This window comes from Felis catus, chromosome F2 (genome assembly GCF_018350175.1).
Source record: "Felis catus isolate Fca126 chromosome F2, F.catus_Fca126_mat1.0, whole genome shotgun sequence".
Classification (NCBI taxonomy): Eukaryota; Metazoa; Chordata; class Mammalia; order Carnivora; family Felidae; genus Felis; species Felis catus.
In genome coordinates, this window is record NC_058385.1 from 38,043,471 (window position 1) to 38,068,849 (window position 25,379).

The 25,379-nt window shown below is 40.9% G+C and overlaps 1 protein-coding gene and 1 long non-coding RNA gene across 4 annotated transcripts in view; one reads left to right on the forward strand and one right to left on the reverse strand.

Annotated features, from left to right (window-relative positions):
• The window catches only part of NECAB1 (N-terminal EF-hand calcium binding protein 1), a 197,788-nt gene that overhangs the window by 48,902 nt on the left and 123,507 nt on the right, over positions 1–25,379 (forward strand). The window lies entirely within an intron of this gene.
• The window catches only part of LOC109496090, a 44,252-nt gene that overhangs the window by 12,307 nt on the left and 6,566 nt on the right, over positions 1–25,379 (reverse strand). Inside the window, exons 2-3 of one of the 2 annotated variants that reach the window (XR_006592660.1) lie at positions 23,159–23,272; positions 19,807–19,901 (exon numbers count right to left, since the gene is read on the reverse strand). This is a non-coding gene — a long non-coding RNA (uncharacterized LOC109496090). The remainder of the gene's footprint in view (positions 1–19,806; positions 19,902–23,158; positions 23,273–25,379) is intronic. The other variant, XR_006592661.1, reaches the window with a different exon arrangement.

The following is a 25,379-nucleotide window of genomic DNA, read 5'->3' on the forward strand; positions in this document are numbered from 1 at the left end:
TCTCTTTTCCAAAGCACTTACATAAACTACAATTTTATGCTTGTTCCGTGTTTATTTGATTGATGCTGCCCTCCCCAGTCTAAATGACACGAAGGCAGAAGTCATGACTGTCTTGTTTTCCGTGGATTCCAGACCCAGCACCGTCTCTAATATATGTTATGAGCTCATTGAGAAGGGATAGATTCCTGCCTCCCCCTATCTCATGCTGTGCACTTTGCCTGAATAGCCTCGCCCCTCTCCTCTGCCTAGTAGAGTTTTCTAGCTGTCAAAGTCCACCCAATTCCAGAAAAGCAATGTTGCAGTGTAGAAAAAGCTCAGGAACTGGTCAAGCTTAGGCTTACATCCTTCCACTATGTAGCAGTAAGGACTATGGATGGCCATCGCTCTTTATTGAACCTTAATATTATTGGCTGTAAAATAGATCCAAGGTAGAGACTCATTTTGTGAAGTTTAACGATAATATGTAAACACCTGCCATTAAATCATAATCATGATTATTATTGTTAAGATGTATTTACTAACCTTTTCTTCTTTCCTGATTGTCTTTTTTGTCCACATTTCTGTAATTCCAGTTTACGCTTTCATAGGGTACCATTTAATTATATATCTGTTGTTATTTTTTGCTAATGGTTTCATGAACATGTTAATTTTGTCACTAAATCTAAATCATACAGTCCTTTCAGGCAAGAATATGGTTTTCTGCTATTTCCAGTAATTGTTATAATACACTCAATAACTACTTGGTTAGTTGACTAATTCTTCTAGGAATGGAGTATATTGATTAGATGTAAGAAAAGCATACAAAGGCACATTGTTGGTGATTTTTAGAGTTGAGATCCTGGCTGACTGATGATAGAAAGGATGACGCGACTGACAGATCCGGTCAAATAATAACTGAGTCTTTTTGAGGGGAATCGAGTAAATAATAAGTCTGACTTTGGACTCGCAATTAAATTTTTGAAAGGTATGTCTCTTTTAAAATAGTTCTCTATGCCCATGAACTAAAAGCCATGAAATGTAATTTTAAAATGTGAATGTGGATTGTTTATTTTAGCAGACAGAAAATATGTTCAAATTACGAATTTCTCTTTGTCCCAGTATATTTAGCGGATCTGCATTTATATATAAAACAAAGTTTCCCTGCTTTAAAAGAAGCTCCCACTATATAGAATATTATGTTCTCTTTTCTATTTTTTTAAGGTTTATGTATTTATTGAGTGGGGGAGGGGCAGAGAGAAAGGAGGAGAGAGAATCCTAAGCAGGCTCTGCACTCAGCACGGAGCCTGATGTGGGGATTGAGATCATGACCTGAGCCAAAATCAAGTGCTGGATGCTTAACTGACTAGGCCACGCAGACACCCCTTCTCTTTTCTGTTCTTAAAAGGTTTCTCAGTAGGAAAAAATAGACTAATTAGCAAAAGCTTTTAGTAGTGAATTCAAACTGTAATAGGAAGAAGGCTGAGCTTGGGTATCAGCTGAACGTTACTGTTCTTGACTCATTCACTAAGGGTTTAATGGCTTAATTTTTAGGTTTTTCTGGGAATCTGTTTTTAATTAAAATAGTTTGCTTTTAGAATAATTAGAATTCTACATGTGGAAAACCATAGGATTTTAATTATTTGCATACAGAACTTTCCCTCCACTTTCCATCCTCACTGCCGTCAGGTTGAAATGAATATAGACTTGAGATTGGCACACAGAGTCTCTCTCTTGCTCTCTCCCTTACCGTGTATAGTTGCCAAGTGAAAATTCAGATTTGACCTTGACAACTGTTACTCTGGTTGAGTTTGCAGCTTCCAAGAACTTAGTCATTTATCCTTACTTATGTAATAGAATTGTCTGCACTGTCTCTGAGCTCCTGTCTGCATCTAGTTTCTTTCACTCTCTTTTACAATCTCTCCCTCTGTCACTCTCTTCGACTGATCCATCTCTAAACTGGAAGTTGACGGACTATGTCTATACCAGGGTCACTTAAATAGAAATGGATTGTAAGAGGTCTCTACTCTTTGAATTTCTGTGTTGCTATTTATTTAATTGCCTTTGCATTTCTGCTTCTACTTTAAATCCCTAATCCTGGATCCTTGCCCTTTATATTTAACGTTTGAAAATCTTTTTATTCTCCATGGAGCTAACTTCTGGTTCATGAAAACTCAAAGGGATTTTATCTTTAATATAGAGTATATTCAGAGAGACATAGTCCAGTGAAAAGAGCATAGTATGAATTCATGAAACATTGTTATCCTCACTGTATTTGATTGGAACTGTTCTTTAGGGTGAAGAAAGTAATGTAGATTTCAAAGCCCATGACAGAAATCCCCCATTCACAGTCCTAGATTACGCAGGAAATCTTTGTCCTTTGGTGGTTATGTAAAGTCTTCCACATAAGATTTCTTAACCTGGTAACATGAATCCCTGGAAATTTATTATAAAATGCTATAGATATTACATATTTTAAATTTGATGGGGAGGGAGGAGAGATGGTTGATTCATTATATCAGACACTCAGTGTTCTGTGCCAAAACAGCAAAGAACAACTACGCAAGACTCGCCTTTCCTCTTAACTTCTAAACCAGCCCCCCCACCGGCCTTTTATGAGTAATTTTATACCAACCCTGATACAGAAAAAAAAAGAGCTTAAATATTTTAAGAGGCTACCACAGAAACCCACTGAAGTTTCTTGGGACTTCCAGGGAAGAGGATCCTAGAGATTAAGGAGAGAGAGAGAGGCTAATAAATGGAACTTTGAGCTCAGTCTGTGTCTCATACCCTGTCTTGCCCATACAAACTGAACTTTCCATTCTTTCAACAAGTATTAGTGTTTACCTCGTTGTGCTAGATGCTGGGGATATGATGGTGAAGAAGAGATTTATAGTTTGGCCAGGGACATAGAAAGATGGTAACCTGATTAATTATGACAGGGAGATACAACTGTTTTGGAGTTAGGGGTGGGGACTAACCCAGTCTACAGTCAAGACCTCTTGAAAGTGACTTTTAAGTGCGTGATGAGCTACTATCAAGAAGAGGTGTGGATATGAGTGGGGTTGCAGATGAGAAAAGTTTTAGTCGAAGAGAATGGCATATGGGGAAACCTTAGGTGAGAGGGAGGGTGGCATGTTGGGGGACCTGAAAGGCATGTAGTCTGCTCAAGTTTAAGAGTGTGATGGGGAGAGGGACCAGAGAGACAGGGCCACTTGTGAAAGGCCACTTATGAACCTGTGGGGCATTCGGATTTCTACCCTCAGGTCAGTGTGGAGCCACGAAAGGGTCTTAAACATGGAAGTGACCGGACTAGTTTTCCGATTTAGAAAGATGGATCTTCCCAAAATAAAAGAGGATTGAAGAGAGGTGACAAGTCTGGAGACAGAAAGACCAATTAAAAGGCTACTTCGGCTATCCTTGAAAAAAGGTTTATCTGAATCATCATTTTGAAAACTAGTCTTTGAGTAGGTTGAAATCTTTCTGATCTGGAAAGATGTCAGGTACTCAGTAACCCAATAATGCAGAGCAATAATAATGGTGAAAGTTTATGTACCAGATCCTGTTTTAAGAATTTTACATCACTGGGGCACCTGGGTGCCTCAGTCAGTTGAGCATCTGACTCTTGATTTTGGCTCAGATCATGATCCCCAGGTTGTGGGGTCGAGCCCTGCATCGGGCTCCATGCTCAGCAAGGAGTGTGGAGCCTGCTTAAGATTCTCTTTCTCTCTCTGTCTCCGTCTCTCTGTCTTGTTCCTGCCTCTCTCTTACCCCCCAACTCTGCCGGTCCCAGCCACCCCCTGCTCATATGTGCTCTCTCTCTCTCTCTCTCTCAAATAAATGTTCCATCATTAACTTATTTAATCTTAACAACAGACCATGATTGAGCCCATTTTGCACGAGGAGGCCGAAATACAGAGACTGAGTGATTTTCCCCAAGACACCCAGAGGGTAAGGAGTAAGCCTGGGAAGTCTGGCTCTTAACCACGACTCTATACAGCGGCCTGTTGAGTCATTCTCGGTACACTGGCTCGGTGTCTGGCAGAGCGAAATAGTCTTCGCTCTGTTTCTGAAGGACTTGGCCAAGCAAACTTTTCAGTGTTTTACTATCTTTGAATATTAAGTGGCGCTACTAATATTTTCTGGCAGGAAATTGTGAAAACTCACGAAACAAACGTTAAAAAGCAGTTTAGTCTGGCAACCACAGAAGGTGCCACGTAAATACGAGGAGTTTGTTTGACTTGAGTTAGCAGTGCTTGTCAGCGCGGGAATTCGTGACGCGCCAGCTCGTCCATTGCTCGCTCATTGCTGCCTCCTGGGTTCGGGACCAGGGAAGGCGAGGGTGGCTGGGAGGCTGCCCCGTTCAGGTCGTTCTCTGCCCACTGTCCTGACTCTTCTGGGAGGGCAGGGGCACCGGTAGCCTCGATGAATGGAAATCTAATATTTCAAGAGGTGTTACCCTGGAAGAACAAAAATACTTGTGGTGAAGCTATCAATTTAGTGACCAAGTAGTTGAAGCAGTTGGTCGGAAGACGTGCGTGGAAATGACCTATTTTCGGCGGAGAGCCTTCGGAGATTAAGCTCTCCCTTTCTGAAGAGCCTTAGAAATGCAAACTCCAGTTGACAGAAATTGCTTTTTTCCTAATCATGTCTTCAGGAGGCAACAGTAGCTTGGAAAATGGGCTTCCTTTGAAAAAAGGAGATGAGCACAGTATAGAGATAGATGAGGGTCAAAAGGGCCTTGACTTCTGTAACAGTAGGAGAATATTGGAGGCTACTTGAATCTCTGGGTATCACTAAGGAAAGGAAGTTAGGAAATGCCATCCCCGTTAGGGACTTTGCTTCCCCCTCTCTCCTAGTGTTTAAGTTTCACAGCAGTGAAAGTGACATGGAGACTTGTTGCCTAAGACGGCATGGAGAGGGGGAGCTGAGCCTATTGGGTTTGTCTTGAGAGAGAAGAACCTCCTGATGGATAATGGGGTGGTGGCAGCTCGGAATGAAAGGAAAGCAATCTGGATCCTGGAAGGAATTATTAGAAAAGGGTACTCTAGAGGTGGCTCAGGCCTGAGAGTTAATGGGGGACACTTAAGTGTCAGGACCCCATGCAGTGCAAAAGTAGGTTCTGGAAAATTCCACCGGGTGGGTCACAGAGAGCCTCCTAAAATGGTGATCTCAAAGTTTCACTTTTGTCCTTGGGCTTGAAATTATATCCGGTACAAATCTATATGCCTAATAAATAGATCGAAGTTACTGCTTTCTGAATTTTTCCATTGTTTCTCCTCCCTTAAAGACAAGTGCTGGGGAGGAGGGAGGATTGGTTAAGCCACATCGCACATCGTAGAAGCTGTCTGCAGATGAAAATCGTCAGCGGGCTCTCAAGGGCCTGGCTGTGTGGGTGGGCTTCCTGGTTGCTGTTTGCTGTTTGTTTTATGTGGGCAGGAACAGCTTGTCTGCTACAGCTCTTTGCTCTTCAAGTGAGTCCTGGGCTGTCTAGCTCGGTGCTGTGCGTGACTAGAGCTTTTAACCACACTCAGAGGCTTTCCCAACGTAGGACATTCTCTGTAAAGCTGCCGTGTTGAGACAATGCAGACATTTAGATGGCTGGAAGAGTTTTCCTTTGTTGTCATTCTCAGTGGATCTCAGAACATTACACATGGTTTTTATAGTGTGCGTTCAACTGCACTAAAATTGCTAAGGACTTTCCAGGCAGGGCTAATGGTAACGTGACTGCAGGTGCTAGAGAAGCTGCCTTAGAACACGGCAGATGCAGGTAGACAGCAACATGTAAAGTTCGCTGTTTTGTGCCCCTTCCGGAATCATTCCTTTGGCTGAGTGGGTGGATTACTACTGGTTTTCTTTTCCTCTTCATATCCAAGAGGGTTGTAAGTGCCACTTGCCCTAGCAAAGGAAGGAGGGAAGAATCTCTTTATGTACTTCTTTATATTTCCTCTTTTTTTTTAATGTTTATTTATCTTGGGAGAAACGCAAAGCCCACTGAGGGGCTCGATCTCACGAACCACGAGATCATGACCTGAGCTGAAATCAAGAGTGGGACGTTTAAGCAACCGACTGAGCCACCGAGGTGCCCCCTTTTACTTTAATTTCTGAAGCAGCTATGATTTACAGGGTCACGAGTAGAAAATCTTTAATATTTTTTTAGTGTGTAGCAGAGAAGTGAGTTGGTGACTTTTCATTGACCCTGTTGCCTGTCGTTAGAACTATTTGTTCCATGCTCCTCAACCAGAACAGTGAGACACACTAGGTGACAGGACCCCAGGGATAGTTTCAACACTGAACTCAGAGATTTGTTTCATTTCGCTCAAACAGATTTGTATCGAGCACTGGCTATGGGCTAGAAACTGAAAAAATACAAAATCTAGCATAATTTTTAGACAGAAGTACTTCTTTCCGAGCAGGATGTTTCCTTTCATATTTTTACATCACTGACAATGTATGTCAAGGGAAAGGAAAACGTGGCTTCTTCAGGGACACCCTAGTCTAACTCTTCCATTTTACATTTGAGGAAACTGAGTTCAAAGAAGATAAATGACTTCCCAAAATTATGACGGACTCAGCCTGGGCTAGAACCCGTGTCTCCAGAACCCATTCCTATCTCTTTCTATTCGGTGCTGCTTCCTGACTTACAGGAACCAGAAACTCAGGTGGGAAATAGGATATGTCACTTTTTTTTTTTCCCTATAAGTTAACTTCATTTCTGTTTCAAGCCTCCATTCTTCTGGGTGGTGGAAATTTAATCGCAATCCTGGGGTTTGTGTAGGAGTATAGCGCCTCACCTAGCACAAGATCATGAGAGAAGAGGGGCATCTGTTTGTCTCTGTTCAGCTCTCCGTTCAGTGTCTGCAGTGGTGTTTTCCTTCCCACCTGATCTTTGGTCACGAGTCCAGGCAGGTCCTGTGCACATTCCCTTGTTCTCAGCCCCCCGGCACTTTTCGTATCTCCCAGCTCCCCGTGCCTTATCTCCGCTGCTCTCAGATCCGGATGATCCCTGTATTGTTCCCAAACCAGTCTCTGTACAGGCAATTTTGTAAAACTGTCACAGGTCCTGCCCAGGCCCACCACGCAGATATATCCACTGCTCCCATCGTGCTCATCAAGATTGATGGGATTTTCCTCTTCCATTCTAGGGAATTTTTATCTAGTTGGGGATGGGGAGGCTTAGCTGTTACTAAGTTGTATTCTTCTAAATCTTTTTTTTTTTTTTTTTACCTGGATCAAAAGTCAAGAATCTGACCCTTTGTATTAGACGGGGTTCTCCAGAGAGTCAATTGAATATATATTTAAATAGAAAGAGGTTTATTTTAAGGAATTGGCTCGTGTAAGAGACCACCAAGTCCAAAATCTGCAGGGTGGCCTGGCAGGCTGGAAGGCCAGGAAGAGCCAGTATTGCAGTTCAACTTTGAAAGTCATCTGCTCGATATTAGTCTTGCTTGAGGGAGATCAGTCTTTTTTTCTACCAGGCCTTTAACTGACTGTATGAGGCCCACCTACATTATGGAGGACAATCTGTTTTACTCACAGATCACTGATTTAGATGTTAATCTCATCCAAAAACACCCTCACGGAAACATGCAGAATAATGTTTGAGCACGTATCTGGGCACTATGGGCCGACCAAGTTGACACGCAAAATGAGCTATCACGCCCCTGTCTTGTGATCTGCCTCGTCTTTGCTTCTCTAAGACAATAGTAACCTAGTCAGTAGAAGGAAATAATAGTAGACGTTGTGGGCATCAAAGCAGATGGGAGGCTTTGGTTAATATTTGTAAAATACCTACCATGCATGATTATAGTACTCATATATTTATTTTGGCTGTTATTAATTAGAAATTTTTAAATTTTATTTTTAATTTAAAATTTACATCCAAATTAGTTAGCATATAGTGAAACAATGATTTCAGGAGTAGATTCCTTAATGCCCCTTACCCATTGAGCCCATCCCCCCTCCCACAACCCCTCCAGCAACCCTCAGTTTGTTCTCCAAATAATTAGAAATTTTTAATATGCTACTTTATTAGTTTATTTTGAGTTTTGCAGATGTTTATTTTCAGTCTTCCAAAACACAAAAAGCGTCTTAAAAGCAGGCACCTGGTTCATTTCCATTGATTATAGTATTTTGTCAAAAGGACAATAAATTCCATTAATTGAAAAAAAATGTTTATAAGCCACAAGGTACAGCACTATATATTTAAGTAAGAGGCACCACCTGGGTGGCTCACTTGTTTAAATCGCTGACTCTTGATTTTAGTCAGATTATGATCTCATGGTGCATGAGGCTCCACACCAACAGCATGGAGCTGCTTGGGATTCTCTCTGTCCCTCTCTCTCTCTGCCCCTCCCCTATGGATGCATGCTCTCTCTCTCAAAAAATAAATAAATAAACTTAAAAAAAAACTTATGCAATATTCAAATGATATTTGTTACCAAAAAGACACTTGAAGTATAACTACTTTCACTTAACTTGATGGTTTTTTGGACTATCTTGAGACTTGCATTTTTTTTGTCTTTATGCAAATCAAAAGACACTAGGCTGGTAAAAGTTATAGAACAAAATTTTCAAAGTGAGCAGTTTTTTTGTTTTTGTTTTTTTTTTTTTTTGCTCTAACCAGCCTGGTGGTTTTTCTTCTTTGAGTGTCATCTATGTTTTTAATTTTTAAAGTAGATTGTCTCTGAGTGATTTTTAAAAGCCAACAACATAACACTTTTATCTTCCTTTGAGTTGCTGGGAGACCACAGGGTTTTCTAGAATGAAGTGCCACCTGGTACATCCTAAATTCTGTGAAACAGAGATTAAACTGGGCCAGGTGAACAAAAAGTGACATATCCTTAATTACCACAAAATGATACCTCGTTACTTTCATGCCAGCTATAATGCAACACTGAACATAGCTAAGATTGTGTTTGATTTTAATGTGATTTACATAAGATGATCTGTTCGAACTGGAATGACTCCTCTAATGTTGCCAACTTGCATTTTTTTTTAATTTGTTGAATGTTTGTTTATTTTTGAGAGAGAGAGAAACAGAAACAGAGAGAGGGGTAGAGAGAGAGGGAGACACAGAATCCCAAGCAGGCTCTAGGCTCTGAGCTGTCAGCACAGAGCCCGATGCAGGGCTTGAACTCACAAACTATAAAATCATGACCTGAGCTGAAGTCAGATGCTTAACCAACTGAGCCAGTCAGGAACCCCCCAACCTGCATTTTAATAGGTATTTTTTTGGGTATACGTGTTACTGGTATAGCTGACCACATTTTGGCCACTGATACCTAATGCTTTCCTAGGCTTGTTATTACAACAAAACAGTTTTTTGTTTAACACTGAAATTGCAGGAGTGATTAGTTTCACTTGCTCTTTTTTTTAAGGTTATTTATTTATTTTGAGAGACAGAGTGAAAGAGCACAAGCAGGAGAGGGTCAGAAAGAGAGGGAGAGAGAATCCCAAGCAGGCTCCTTGCTGTCAGCATGGAGCCTGACTCGGGGCTCTGTCCCACAAACTATGAGATCCTGACCTGAGCCAAAATCGAGTTGGATGCTTAGCCAGTTGAGCTATCAGGTGCCCCTCTCTTGCTCTTGACGCCTCATAAAGAAAGAAAATACCAGACATTTTATTGCCATCAGAATGAAAACTGCAGTAATTATGTCATAATAGATTTAATCTATGAACTTTGCTTGATCTATATTTAGATGAAACTGTGATAGTTCTAGAAGCCTCAGAAAATACTTTAATAAAAGTTTTATAGTTAGCTTATTGTAAGAGACTAGCTATGATTGGTCTTAAGCCTTTTATATCCAAAGATTTAGGACAGAAAATTTAGTTTTTAGCACCTTTGATAATGAGACTGCATCAATTAAAAAAAATCAAGTATTTTTTTCAGTTGATGTTATTTTCTACTTGTTTATTCTTCAATTATTGGAATGCTTACTATGTGCCAAACTGTCCAGACTAGAATTGATCTATGGAATAGGTAGATAATAGATAAAATAATAGAATAATTTAGACTATTTCTCAAAGTTCTTTTTATAACAGATTAAAAAACAGATTTTATTTAGAATTTTTCAGTGTTATCTATTTATTTATGTATTTATTTTAAACTTCAGTAGTTTAATAATGAAAAGTGGCAAAGGCAGTAGGGGGTGCTGCAGCAGGGGCATATTTGTGTTTTATTTTGCTTTTTAAAAATTTCTGTATTTAAATTCCAGTTAGTTAACATACAGCATAGTATTGGTTTCAGGAGTAGAACCCAGTGATTCATCACTTACGTATAACACCCAGTGCTCATCCCAACAAGTGCCCTCCTTAATGCCCATCACCCATTTAGCCCATCCCCCTGCCCTACACCTTTCCAGACACCCTCAGTTTGTTCTCTGTATTTCAGAGTCTCTTATGGTTTGCTTCCCTCTCTGTTTTTATCTTACTTTTCCTTCCCTTCCCCTATGTTCATCTGTTTTGTTTCTTAAGTTACCCATATGAGTGAAATAATATGATATTTGCCTTTCTCTGGCTTACTTTACTGAGCATAATATCTTCTGATTCCATCCATGTGGCTGCAGATGGCAAGATTTCATTCTTTTTGATCACTGAGTAGTAGTCCATTGTATATATCTACCACTCCTTCTTTATCTGTTCATCAGTCAATGGACATTTGGGCTCTTTCCATAATTTGGCTATTGTTGATAGTGCTGCTATAAACATTGGGGTGCATGTACCCCTTTGAATCAGCATTTTTGCCTCCTTTGGTAAATGCTCCGTAGTGCAATTGCTGGGTTGTAGGGTAATTCTGTTTTTAATTTTTTGAGGAACCTCCACACTGTTTTCCCAAGTGGCTACACCAGCTTGCACTCCCACCAGCAGTGCAAAAGAGTTCCCCTTTCTCTGCATCCTTGGCCAACATCTGTTGTTTCCTAAGTTTAGCCATTCCGACAGGTATGAGGTGGTATCTCATTGTGGTTTTGATTTGTACTTCTCTGATGATGAGTGATGTTGGACATCTTTTCATGTGTCTGTTTGCCATCTGGTTATCTTCTTTGGAAAAGTATCTATTAATGTCTTCTGCCTATTTCTTCACTGGATTATTTGTTTTTTGGATGTTGAGTTTGGTAAGTTCTTTATAGATTTTGGATACTAACCCTTTATCTGATATGTTATTTGGAAATATCTTCTCCCATTCTGTCAGTTGCCTTTTAGTTTTGTTGATTGTCTCCTTCACTGTGCAGAAGTTACTTATCTTGATTAGGTCCCAGTAGTTCATTTTTGCTTTTATTTCACTTGCCTCTGGAGACATGCCGAGTAAGAAGTTGCCGCGGTCAAAGAGGTTGCTGCCTGTTTTCTCCTCTAGGATTTTGATGGTTTCCTGTCTCACATTTAGGTCTTTCATCCATTTTGAGTTTATTTTTGTGTATGGTGTAAGAAGGTGGTCCAGGTTCATTTTTCTGCATGTCGCTGTCCAGTTTTCCTACACTATTTACTGAAGAGACTGTCTTTTTTTTGCATTGGATACTCCTTCCTGTTTTGTCAAAGACTAGTTAGCCATATATTTGTGGGTTCATGCCTGGGTTCTCTGTTCTGTTCTATTGATCTATGTGTCTGTTTTTATGCCAGTACCATACTGCCCTGATGATTACAGCTTTGTAATACAGCTTGAATTCTGGAATTGTGATGCCTCCAGGTTTGGTCTTCTTTTCAACATTATTTTGACTTTTCTGGGGTTTTTTTCTGGTTCCATACAAATTTTAGGATTTTTTTTTAGCTCTGTGAAGGATTCTGGGTGTTATCTTGATAGGGCTTATATTGACTATGTAGATTGTTCTCAGTAGTATCGACATTTTAACAATATTTGTTCTTCTGATCCATGAGCATGGAATGTTTTTCCATTTGTTGTGTCTTCAGTTTTTTAATAAGCTTTCTATAGTTTTCAGCATACAGATCTGGAGTCCTGGGCCAGATTGCTTCCCAGGAGGATTCTACCAGACGTTTAAAGCAGAGTGAATACCTATTATTCTCAAGCTGTTCCAAAAAATAGAAATGAAAGTAAAGCTTCCAAACTCATTCTATGAAGCCAGCATACCTTCATTCCAAAACCAGGCAAAGATACCACTAAAAAGGCAATTTACAGGCCAATATCCCTGATGAAACTGGATGCAAAAATTATCAACAAGATACTAGCAAGTTGAATTCAACAGTACATTGAAAGAATTATTCACCATGACCCAGTAGGATTTATTCCTGGGCTGCAGGGCTCGTTCAGTACTCACAAATCAACCGAGAGGATATACCACATTAATAAAAGAAAGGATAAGAACCATTTGATCCTTTCAGTAGATAAAAGCATTTGAAAAAAAAACATTTGACAAACTGTGGCCTTCTTTCTTGATAAAAACCCTTAAGAAAGTAAGGATGGAAGGAACATACCTCAACATCATAAAGGCCATATATGCAAGGCTCCCAACTAGTATCATCCTCAGTGTGGAAAAACTGAGAGCTTTCCCCCTAAGTTCAGAAGCACGACAGGGATGTCCACTCTCACCATGGTTGTTCAACATGGTACTGGAAGTCCTAGCCTCAGCAATAAGACAACAAAATGAAATAAAAGGCATGCAAATTGCCAAAGAAGAATCAAACTTTCACTCTTTGCAGATGACATGATACTCTACACGGAAAACCGCAAAGACTCCAGCAAAAAACTTCTAGAACTGCTATGTTAATTCAGCAAAGCCATAGGATATAAAATCAACATACAGAAATCGGTTGTATTCAGGGGCACCTGGGTGGCTCAGTCAGTTAAGTGTCTGACTTCAGCTCAGGTCATGATCTCACGGTTCGTGGGTTTGAGTCCCATGTCGGGCTCTGTGCTGACAGAGCCTGGAGCCTGCTTTGGATTCTGTGTCTCCCTCTCTCTCTCTGCCCCTCCCCTGCTCATGCTCTGTTGCAGTCTCTGTCTCTCAAAAAATAAACATTAAAATTTTGTTTTATATAAAAAATAAAAAGAAATAAAAAGAAATCCATTGCAATTCTATACACCAATAATGAAGCAGCAGAAGGAGAAATCAAGGAATCAATCCCATTTACAGTTGCACCAAAAACCATAAGATACCTAGGAATAAACCTAACCAAACAGTATTATTTATTTTTAATAAAACTGTTAACAAAACAACCATAGTTGATCATTGTATGTAGTTCTAATTTCCATTTTTATAACAACATTATTTGCTTTTGTACTGAACTCTCCAAAGCAGAATGAGAAGGGATTAGAATGGACTATGGTCTAGAATTAACTTAATATGCCGGAAGTTATAAGAGGGAAGAGTATAAACTGCCAAGCGTAGTAGGCCTCAACTTGAAATCATTTGAATTTCCTCTTCTAGTTGTCAGAAAGGAACAGAGAGAGGGAGATCAAAAATGGAATGACAGAAAGGAGAAATTAGAGGGATAGAAAAAAACATGTGAATAAGGTGGGATAGGAAAAGTTAATTCAGTTACTCGTTTGATTTTAAGGATTGTTTCCTTGAATGCAAAACTAACTCGATATGATTGATGAAGTTGCCCTGGAAGGGGAAAAATATTTTCTCTAATAGTAATGCTCCATGATAATTCATTTCAATAACATGAAAATGGCCCTGTCACAAAGTAGCACATTTTGCCAAAGCATGTCATGTAAAAAATCAATAAAATTAGTGGAGAAAGATTTGGGCTTGCGGGGTTCTAGTGTAATGTCACAGAGGCCTGGGCACCGGTGGTCTGGAACAGATCATGAACCGTGGAGAGAAAAGATGAATCATGTAAAGATTATTTGTCATGCATATAGAGAGTTGACAGATACGTAACACCATCAAAATCACGAAGTATGCTCTATTGAACAGCTCAGAGGAAAGACCCCAGCCATTAGGGAACAGGAGATCCAGGGTTTCATTATTCTATATCTTATTAGTGGGGTTCAGGTCTGTGTATTTCCATTGAAATCGTTAAATTTTCATTTGTTTTTATTGTGCATGTATCTTTACTTCCCAAGTACACAGGATTCAGCATCACTTTCACTCAGTTAAAATGAGTTAATATAATTTTGTTGTTGTTTCTAGTTTTCTTGCAGGAAGAGGGAGTGTTTTGGAGAAATGCATCAGTAAAAGCCTCTGCCTAATATCCTGCATGTCCACTCATTGTGGGAAAATATCTAATTTCACCATAGATGAATGTCTGTCAGGAAGAGTGCAAGCTAACATCTGCCAAATTCCTACTCTGCACAAAACACGGTTCTAAACATTTTATGCTGTTACAGTCTTTTAAATTACCACCATCTATCATGGCTTTGAAAGTTCAGTAACTTACCAGGGTCATATAACTTGCAAAGGGTGGATCAGGGAGTCAAAGCAGAACATTGCGGCTTCAAAAATATTTTTAATGTTTGGGGCGCCTGGGTGGCTCAGTCGGTTGAGCGTCCGACTTCAGCTCAGGTCACGATCTCGTGGTCCGTGAGTTCAAGCCCCGCGTCGGGCTCTGGGCTGATGGCTCAGAGCCTGGAGCCTGCTTCCGGCTCTGTGTCTCCCTCTCTCTCTCTGCCCCTCCCCGTTCATGCTCTGTCTCTCTCTGTCTCAAAAATAAATAAACGTTAAAAAAAATATTTTTAATGTTTACCTATTTTTGAGAGAGAGAGACACAGAGAGAGCACGAGTGGGGGAGGAGCAGGGAGAGAGGGAGACACAGAATCTGAAACAGACTCCAGGCTCTGAGCTGCCAGCACAGAGCCCAACGCAGCTCAAACTCATGAACATCGAGGCGACATCGAGGCCTGAGCCAAAGTCGGCCACTGAACCGGCTGAGCCACCCAGGTGCCCCCAGAACATTGTGGCTTCGAAGTGTGAATTTTCTCATCCTAATGTGTTTTCCCACCCATCCTTAACTTGGCTACACCCATTTTAAATAGAAGAAACTGAGGCTGAGATGGATTGATGTGCTTATGTCTTGCTCTTCTATTTGTGGGACCTCACTGATACTTCTTAGAGTTTTTAGCTTTGGGGGGGGGTTTAGCTTTTTTTAGCTTTTAAATCCATGCTCAATTTTATTTTCTCAGTTTCATCTTTATAGAAAGACATTCGGAAACTAGGATTCAGGGCGCCTGGCTGGCTCAGCCGGTAGAGTGTGCAACTCCAGATTTCAGGGTCATGAGTTCAAGCCCCATGTTGAGCATGGAGCCTACTTAAAAAAACGCAATGAAAATTTAAAAATCCCTTGATTTAAAAACAACAACAAAAAAGGAAACTAGCCTTCACCCAAATGAAACAAAGATCACATTTGTTTCTAATGATAAATTTATATTTAATATATCGTTTCTTTACCTTTTCAGATTTGCTATAATCCTAAAATACAGACAGAACAGTTTGAACCTGAGAAAAACATAGTTATACGTGGATGATTATTGCACAAAAGCATTGCCAAGGCAGTTGTCATCCCTGAAGCCGATCTCCCACAGGAAAATTCTTTTTTTTTTATTTATTTTTTTTTTAATTTTTTTTTCAACGTTTATTTATTTTTGGGACAGAGAGAGACAGAGCATGAACAGGGGAGGGGCAGAGAGAGAGGGAGACACAGAATCGGAAACAGGCTCCAGGCTCTGAGCCATCAGCCCAGAGCCTGACGCGGGGCTCGAACTCACAGACCGCGAGATCGTGACCTGGCTGAAGTCGGACCCTTAACGGACTGCGCCACCCAGGCGCCCCTCCCACAGGAAAATTCTTAAGGAATCTGGGAGAGTGCTAGTGCTAGGAAGGCAGGGGTCTGCATGTGCTCGGTGATTATACCTGGCCAGGTGCACCTGCTAGTTTCAGCTGGTCAAGGATGCTGACTTAGAAAAGCCACATTGCATCATTTATATACCTTCCTGAGTTTCTTTCACTGAATATTTCCATTGAGACTCTTTGCTGCTTCTAGTGCCACACCCAGAAACAGGATCATCTGACGTAGCTGAACCGTAGCACAAGAACATGGAGAAAACTCTCTGAAAATAATGGCTAGGAGGAGGTTACTGGTAGTTGAGCGGTAGTCACCCGTGTTGTTTCTAAGAGGGCGGGGCACCTAGGCCTGGGTTGTGATGTGCTTACTGTATTATCTGCCATGTGTGCATTTATTATTTTAAGTAACAGTAGCAGCTTATATTTACTGAGTGCTGACTGTTTGCCTGACCCTGTCAACTGTTTCAATATTTATCTCCTTTAATCCTTGGAACAACATGTAAAGCTAAATTTGCCATGATCTTCGCTTTATGGTTGAGGAAACTGAGCCTAATAGCAATTACATAACCTGGCTAAGATCATGCAGCTTGAAAGTAAGAGAATTCAGTTCAAACTCCATGAGCGTGAAGAAATTTCACTATTACTACCCACCCGTGGTTCTCAACTTTGCCTTCTTATTAGAATGACTTGAGAGCTTTTTTTTAAAAGTCACTAGGCCAAGACTACACCTAAGACCAATTAAGTAAGAACTCCGGGCGCAGGGGCTTGGCCTCAGTATTTGTAAAGCTTTCAGGTGGTTCTAATGGGAAACCGGGGTTGGGAGTCTGCATTATGACTTCTTGCTTTTCCTGGTGCACCCCTAACTCCTGGGAGGCACCTGTATTTAAGAGATACTTGTAGAACACTGAGAATGATACTAACAAGTTAAGTGTTCGGGAGTTTACTAACCTAGAAGGGAGATAACATATATATTCTGTTTATCAGCTAAATGGCGATACAAGGCAGTACCAAGTTGGTTGGTTTGGAGAGAAAAGTTACAGAACCTAGGATTTCAAGGATAGGTTTGGGGGTTCTCAAACTGCCAAATTAGTTTTTGCGTATGTGTATATATGCAGTTTTCAGGTGGATAAATGGATACAGAAGATCCGTGGCTTTAATCACATTCTCAGTGGGGTCAGTGTTGCAGCAAAGGCTAAGAATCACAGCTGAGGGCTCAGGAGAATGGATGTAAAGAAGGGCTAGTGTGGTCAGAAACAACATCGTGAGGAACATGGAACACACACCCAGCATCGAAGGGGCTCATGACAATCTGAGAGGGAGGCAGGGAGGAAGGAAGAAGGGTCTTTCCAGGTTCAGGGGAGAGAAGGAACACAGTTCATGGAGGAGGAATATACCTACTACTGTAAGGGTGGTGCAAGAAAAGTTAAGCCTTAGGACTCTATGGGAGAATTTTTTATACTAGAGATCATCTTTTTTTCTTCCTTTTAGGTCTCACACTAATTAATAGATTTCTTCTCTATATAGACTTTATACTATAGCCTTTATAGTGAAAGGCTCTGTACTCTAAATACTGAATAAGGGCTTCTACAGATCCCTTTATTAGCATTTGGTAACAATCAGGTATTACCACACTGGCTCCTCAGATTGCTGTGATGATAAGGTCTCTGATGGAACTGTTTCCATTGTCTAAGGAGAACTGAAGACACACCCCTCAGTGTCCCCTCTTCTGATCTTAGGAGGGACCATCAAGGAGAGGTTCATCCACAAGGCTCTGTTAACAGGAACTTCTCTCCCTCAGAATAATTCAATGTGACTGGCGATGATGACATGTAGTTCCACCCTTCCCTTCCTCATTTGAGCTTCTGGCAAAGAAGAAAGCATGCAGAATTTCCCTGACATTAGGAAAGATAAAAGACTAAAGAGAATCTTATGCATTTGTTCTCTTTCCTTTGCCACGATATAATCAAAACTTGGCAATAAGACAGCGTAGGTCTTGCAATATACACCATCTTCCCCTAATAAAAGGTGATCCGTGCCTTATGGTTAACAGTAAAGGAAATGCCGTCACATGGCAAATAAATGAGAACCTCTCACCCTTTTGTTCTGCTGAAGCGTAATTAATCTAAATGTCCCTAGGATTGAGAGGTACCACTTTGGGGGATACTAATTATGTTCCAGGCACTGGGTTAAAGGCATTACATATGTTAGGTTATACAGCTTTCACAAGTAATCCTTTGAGAAAGGTATAGTAATTATTATTCCTAATTACACATGAGGGAATTCTAGCCTAGAAATATAAGTAACTTGCCTAAGGTAAGTTTACCATCTGGTAAAAGGTAGAGCCAGGCACAAGCTCAGATCTCCTGATTCTCAGCCACTACAGGATCCTGCCTCGCAGTACAGATCCCAGCCAAGGTGTGAAGCATGAAACTGGTCCATTGAGAATGGGACATTATCTCATAGCAATAAATTGCAGAGGGAATTGCCAGGACTTGGGAGGATGAGTCAGACATGAACACACTGATGTGGTATTTCTTTCTATATAAATGGCCTCTCAGTTTGGAGGTAGCCTGTCTTAACAGTTATACTCATTGAATAGGGGCTCTATACATAAATTGTGGTACTCTCATTTGGTAGAAAAGTATGTAGCTACTCAAGATTGAGACATATATGGATACGTAAGGATGTCCAAGAAATATTGTCAAGTATAGAATGGCCTGTAGAGTGTGCTACTTTTTGATAAAGAAAAAAAAGAGAAAATACATACGCATGAACTGGTTAAGTGTATGTAAGGATGTCATTGGAAAGGTACACACGGGGTTGGAAATTGTAGACACCCCTGTTAGAAGTGAACTGTACGGGTAGGGGAGGAGATGGGAGGGCAATAGTTATCACTGGAGGTACTGTCTTACCTTTGGAATGTTATGCCATGTCATAGATTGTCACCTGCTCAAACACACAGGTACACCGTATGTATGATGATAAAGATGAAGCCTTCAGTGGCAACAGTGATGTTTCAGATAAGCTTGCAAAATTGAGTTTTGGAAATCTTAGTAAAATGAGGCATCTGATGAAACAAACCAATGAGGTACGTTCATGTATTGGTCCTGAAGGGGGATATGCAGGGCACTGAAGGAATATATTGATCAGCACATGTATGTAGATGTTTCTATTTGTTCATGATAGAATTTATGTGGTTTTTCTCTGGGAGTGATTTTTTAAAAAATAAGATCGGAGCGCCTGGGTGGTTCGGTTGGTTAAGCATCTGACTCTTGGTTTGGGCTCAGGTCATGACCTCACAGTTCATGAGTTCGAGCCCTGCATCAGGCTCCACGCTGATAGCACGGAGACTGCCTGGGATTCTTTCTCTCCCTCTCTTTCTGCCTCTCCTCCACTCTCTCTGTCTCTCAAAATAAATAAACTTAATTTTTTTTAATGTTTATTTATTTTTGAGACAGAGAGAGACAGAGCATGAATGGGGGAGGGTCAGAGAGAGGGAGACACAGAATCTGAAACAGGCTCCAGGCTCTGAGCCATCAGCACAGAGCCCAACGCGGGGCTCAAACTCACGGACCACAAGATCACGCCCTGAGCCGAAGTCGGATGCTTAACCGACTGAGCCACCCAGGCACCCCTTAATTTTTTTTTTTTAAATATGAGATCACTAGGCAGTTTTTGAGTGGATAGATTAACAAGTGGAATAGAATGGATTCTATTGGATATTGGAGATAGGAAGTGCATGCAAAGTTCAAAATGTTGTTAGAAAGTATTCTCCTTACTTCTCCTCCCCCAACCCACATATAAAACTTAAACATCAGAAACTTATTAACAGTACATGAGAACGTTGGAATAGATACCATATATCTTGATTCCACATGATAACCTCTCTCCTCTTTCATTTATGGTTAACATTTTGCATCTTTCAACATAATATAGTGCTTACATTTTGCAATTTCTGTCCTTTCCGAAAACATATGTAAATCCCAGAAGAATTGATTTTCCCCTCATATACGTATCAAACACTTGAGTGAATTTTTGTGAAAACACAAGACTGATTTTAAGAAGAAAAAAAGAGGAAGAATTCATTTCTTACTCTGAAAACTGTCTCTCTTCACGAGATTGAACAATCTCCCGGAATGTTTCTACTGGCCGTTCTTACACTATTTGCGTGATGACAAAGATTGAACTCTGAAAGGCAAAGCGATGTTTGAAATAAGCCAACAAGACTCGATTTTAGAAATATCAGAAAGAAGGATCAGGCATTTTCTGAGGCACACCAGATTCAGAATTATGCACAACAACTTTTTATCATATAAAAAGAAAGGTTTAAACGTGTCCCAAACCCGTAATTTTTCCTACTCTCCAAAGTAACCTTTTTATTTCTTAGTTCTTGTCATCTTTTGAAAAGATTTAGACATTGCTAGTCATATCAGCCTTTTTAAAAAAATTTTTTTTTCTTCAATGTTTTTATTTATTTTTGGGACAGAGAGAGACAGAGCATGAACGGGGGAGGGGCAGAGAGAGAGGGAGACACAGAATCGGAAACAGGCTCCAGGCTCTGAGCCATCAGCCCAGAGCCCGATGCGGGGCTCGAACTCACGGACCGCGAGATCGTGACCTGGCTGAAGTCGGACGCTTAACCGACTGCGCCACCCAGGCGCCCCTGCCTTTTTAAAAATTAAGACCATCTTCTGATGCTTTTTGTATATTTACAAAAATCTGTGTGTGAGTTTTGTGAGACTTACGCATTTTGTGAAACCCCTTATGCACGAAGCCATTTTATATGATGCCAAAACAACATTTTCCATGGAAATTTTATTAAGTAATATATAAGGAGATGGGAGAGTATTAGCATGTTTAATACGTTCTTGATGTGTTTTGAAAGCCCTTTAAGACCTAGTGTCATAAGCTTCTTTTTTTCAGTTAAAATCAGGCTTTTCTAAAATCCAATTATTTTAAGAGATTAGACCGTAGATATCTAACTTATTTGTGACAGAACCAGAAGCAGATTCTGGTTTTTATCTTACATCGTGCTGTTTCTATACAAAACACGTTTCTTATAAATAAATTCTGAAAATTAAAGTAGAGGCATTAAAACCAGTCGCACTATACCAGCTCTCTGTATTGGCATTTCTCAATGCCACAGACGGTCTGTGGCCCACCAACTGTTACTTGTCCATGATGCGATATGAAGAAAACTTGACAGTATTTAGAAACTTCCATAGCATTTTGACATCGCTACGATATCCAAGCACATGGTCTAGTAATTCATTTTTATAGTTTTTTACAAAACCATCACTCTGGCAGAAAGTGGAAATTTAAAAATCTCATCCTTCCCCACACAGAGTTTGAGAAACACTACCCTGGAGAATGTTTCTGAGTTCCAAGTGGAGAAGGAGCTAGATAAGACACAACTCTGACATGGAAGGAGGAAGGGAAGGGCTTAACCTCACTCAGGAGCAGACACAGCTGAGCCTGCAGAAGTCCCATATTTTAATGTCCCGTGTGCAGGGAAGAGTAACTTTCCCTTTGGTAGAAAAGAAGTGCTATCATTGGTTATGAACTCTCAGCCCTTTTTCAGCCACAGGTGGCAGAAACTAAACTCAGACCAGATTAAGAAAGAGGGAGAGAGAGAATTCATTGATTCCATGACCGGGGGATGGTGTAAAGCTTGTCACAGGGATTCTAGGGACTTGGGGTCATTGCTTTTATTTATTCATTCATTCTGTCCCACTCCATGTCCTGCCCTTCTCTCCAGTCATTTCTCTCTCAGGATTGTCACGGTCCATTCTACCACAGATAAGATTCTGCCATGTGGTGAGGCGGGTGAGTGGCGGTAAGGCTCTATCATATTACCTCAGTCCCTCCAGAGCTGTCCCATACATAAAATCCCAAAGGAGTACTCTAAACAGCCCCACTTGTACAGTGTGCTCGACTGGGGGCCATTATCACAGCCAAGGGGAAAGGAGAATATTTTCATGTACATGCATGCGGCCAAATGGGTTGGGTTGAGTAAGGCAGATATGGGGTATTCTGATCAACAGCCCCACCAGAAACATCTAGTTGAGGGCAGGTTTCCCACAGGTAGGGGATGATGGTAGAGAAGAATGGAAGAGATGAGCAGAATAAGCAAGCTATGTCTACTGAGTTACGAAGGCTTATCTTTTCAATGTCAAAACTAATTGGTATGAGAAATGGCAGGAGGTGGAAGAAATAAGAGTGAAGAAAGTTAGACAAATAGAAGGGAAGAACTCTCTGGCAGATACTGGAAGCCGTGATGGGAGCAGCAGGGGAGGGGGCTTGGCGTTGAGCAACGGAGAGGTGGCAGTGAGACAAAACAGAAAAAGGAATTGGAGTGGGGGCGAGTCGCATATCCATACCTGAGGATATGAGCCATGGGACAGCTTTTTAGTTCTGGGAGATATGGACGTCGGTCAGCCAATTAGAGCTCAAAATCCTCCAACAGTTAAGAATATAATGTTAAAGCCACAGCAACTGCTTACACTTATTTTATGCTTCGGCAGTTATAAATCACAGTATGATGAAAACAGTCTGGTAAATTTTTATTATTTTTCCCTGAACCTCCTCTCCAATATTTCCTTACCGATACGACTAACTGTAAAGTCAGAGTGGGTTTTTTTTTTCCTACGTATGAAAAACTTTGCAAAAGAATCTGTGTAAAACATAGATCCGTTATATTCTCTCCTGTGCAACTTTTATACCTGACATAACGTTCAAGATGCAATTTTTAACATTATTTGTGCACAGAAAATCTGTTCAACATCAGGGCCGTGGAGAAAACTGGCTTAACATCCTGTTTGAATCCTCGAAAGGGAGGTTTGAAGGCAATCTATTCACAAATGCCTGCCGTAATTAGAGAAGACTCTCTTCACGTGCTGTGAACAACTTAGTACAGGTGAGGCAGGGCCAGCTGGCAGCTGACAGAGGACGCTTGTGGCTCATGACGTGAGGGTTGTAGAAAGTCTCGGTCCAAAGTAGACCGAGAAAGAGGCACCTGGGTGGCTGGGTCGGTTAAGTGTCTGACTTTGGCTTAGGGCATCATCTCACATCTCATGGGTTCGAGCCCCGCGTCAGGCTTTCTGCTGTCCGTGCAGAGCCTACTTCGGATCCTCTGTCTGCCCCCACCTTCCCCCCTCCCCCCCGCCTCTCTGCCTCTCTCCCACTCATGCTCATTCTTTCTCTCTCGCTCTCAGAAATAAACATTAAAAAATAAATAAATAAAAGTAGACCAAGACAAGAAGCTGCACTCAGCTCCAGTTAGTGCTACTTAAACTACGGTCCTGGAACCAGTAGCCGCAGCGGCATCCCTGCCGCTCAAGAGAAGCTCAAGAGAAATGCAAACTCACGGGCCACTCCTCATAATAGACAATCTCTGGGCGTGGGGCTCAGCAGTCTGTTTAACAAGCCTTCTACGTGATTCTTACCTACACTCAGGGCTGAGAGGCGCTCGTGTCAAAGCCGGCAGCCTGGCCAACCGGAAAAGCCCAAAAGGTGATTGATCACAGAAGCCAGAATGAGGTTTGAGTTTGAAGACGGGACTGGAGATAAAAGTAAGCATTAGTGTCAGCAACGGATACACCGAAGCTACGCGGATAGGAAGCCCTGAGGGAAAAGATGCAATGGCACCTTAACGTGACCCAGGAGAATTTTTACTCAAGTCGGTCTTCTCTACTAGGCAACGTGTATGCCTTGCAAGAGAGCAGGGTCAAATGTGCTATATTTATTTGGAACTGACCTTGTGTATGAGCGGGTTCTGTCTGCTACCAAATGGAAGTGGGACTTACGAAGAGCCAGAAGAAGTAAGTAAATAGAGGATATCCCGTTGGTATAATTATCGACCTTATGCTAGTAACGTGGAGTATATAATTGTAATAAATTTAAGCTACCACTTACAGTGCAGCAGATATTCTTTGCAGATTGTTTCACTTCTAAGAAATAATTCGATTTGAGAAATAGTGTTAAAGGTAAAGGCTGTTTACTAAAGTCACCTTGGCAGAGTCTTAAAAGAAGAGATTCTTGAACCACATCTTGAATTTTTAAAGCATAATCTCTCAGTGTTATGCCTGAAAATCTACATAAAAAATTTTTCTCCAGGTGGTTCAGATGCTCAGCCAGATTTAGAAACCTCTTAACTAGAAAACAGACATGGATATGAACCAATTAGATGTCTCTTTTTTTTTTTTTAATTTTAGGCTTGGACAAAGAAATATGCTTCCCCCTCCTTAAGGCTACACCTGGGCCTCAGATTCCTCTTCCCTGTATCTACTTGGCCCCTCTCCACCTGTTACCACCCTTTCCTCTCTGCCTGTGGGGGCTGGGAATAGAACATTCTCTCTTCCTTTGAACTCCTCTCACTGCCTGCATTTCCCAGGCTCCCAATTTCAGGGAAGGACTGAAACGGTTGTTCAGAAGTTGCCCAAGACATTAAATGTGAACCATACCGGTTCTTCCTCATTCATTGTTGTTTCTTGTCTTCAGTCTAGAGAACTCTTGGACCTCTCTTCTTGACTTCTGAGACCTCAGTATCAGCTGGTTCTTCACCCATCCTCTTTAGGCTCCTTTTCAGTATTTGGAACCTGGTATTTGTCTTTGTCTTATTTCACATACCATAATGCTTTCCGCGTCCATCTATATCTTTCCAAGTGTTGGGATTCCCTTTTTCATGGCTGGGTAATACTCATATGTATGTCTTACAACTTCTTTATCCACTCGTCTGTCAATAGGCGCTTAGGTGGTTTCCATATCTTGGATATTGTAAACAATGCTGCAATGTGAAGATCTTTTGGACTAGTGTTTTTATTTTCTTCATATAAATACCCCGAAGTGGGATTACAAGATCATATGGTAGTTCTATCGCTAGTTTTCTTAGGACCCTGCATACTGTTTCCCATAGTGCTGTACCCGTTTGCATTCCCACCAATTGCGCATCAAGATTACCTCTTTTCCATTCTCTCACCAACACCTGTTATTTATTATCTTTTGGATGATAGCCATTCTGACAGTTGTAAGGTGTTATCTCAGTATGGTTTTGATTTGCATTTTCCTGATAATTAGTAATGTTGAGCACCCTGTCATGCACCTGTTGGCCATTTGTATGTCTTGAAGAATGTCTGTTCAAGCCCTCTGGCAATTTTTCAGTGAGATTTATTTGGGTTTTGGCTAGTGAGTTATTGGAGTTCTGTATATGTTTTGGATATTAACCCCGGATCAGATATACAATTAGCAAATATTTTCTCCCATTCCATAGATTGTCTCTTCATTTTGTTACTAGTTTCCTTTGCTGTGAAAAAGCTTTTTAGTTGATAAGTCCCGCTTGTTTGTTTTTTCTTTTATTGCCTTTACGTTGGGTGCCATGTCCAAAAAAGTCATTGCCAACGCTCAGTGTCAAGTTGTTCACGCTGCTGTGTTTTCTTCAAGGAGTTTTGTCGTTTAAGGTCTTATATTTAAGTATTTAACTTCCATTTTAAATTTAAGCCTAATCAATTTGAGCTCAGGTTTGTGTATGGTGTAAGATGGGGGTCCAGTTTCATTCTTTGTATGTGACTGTCCACATTTCCCAGCACCATTTATTAAAGACGCTGTCTTTTCCCTATTGTGTATTCTTGGCACCTTTGAGATAAATTGACTGTCAGTTGTCAATTGTAA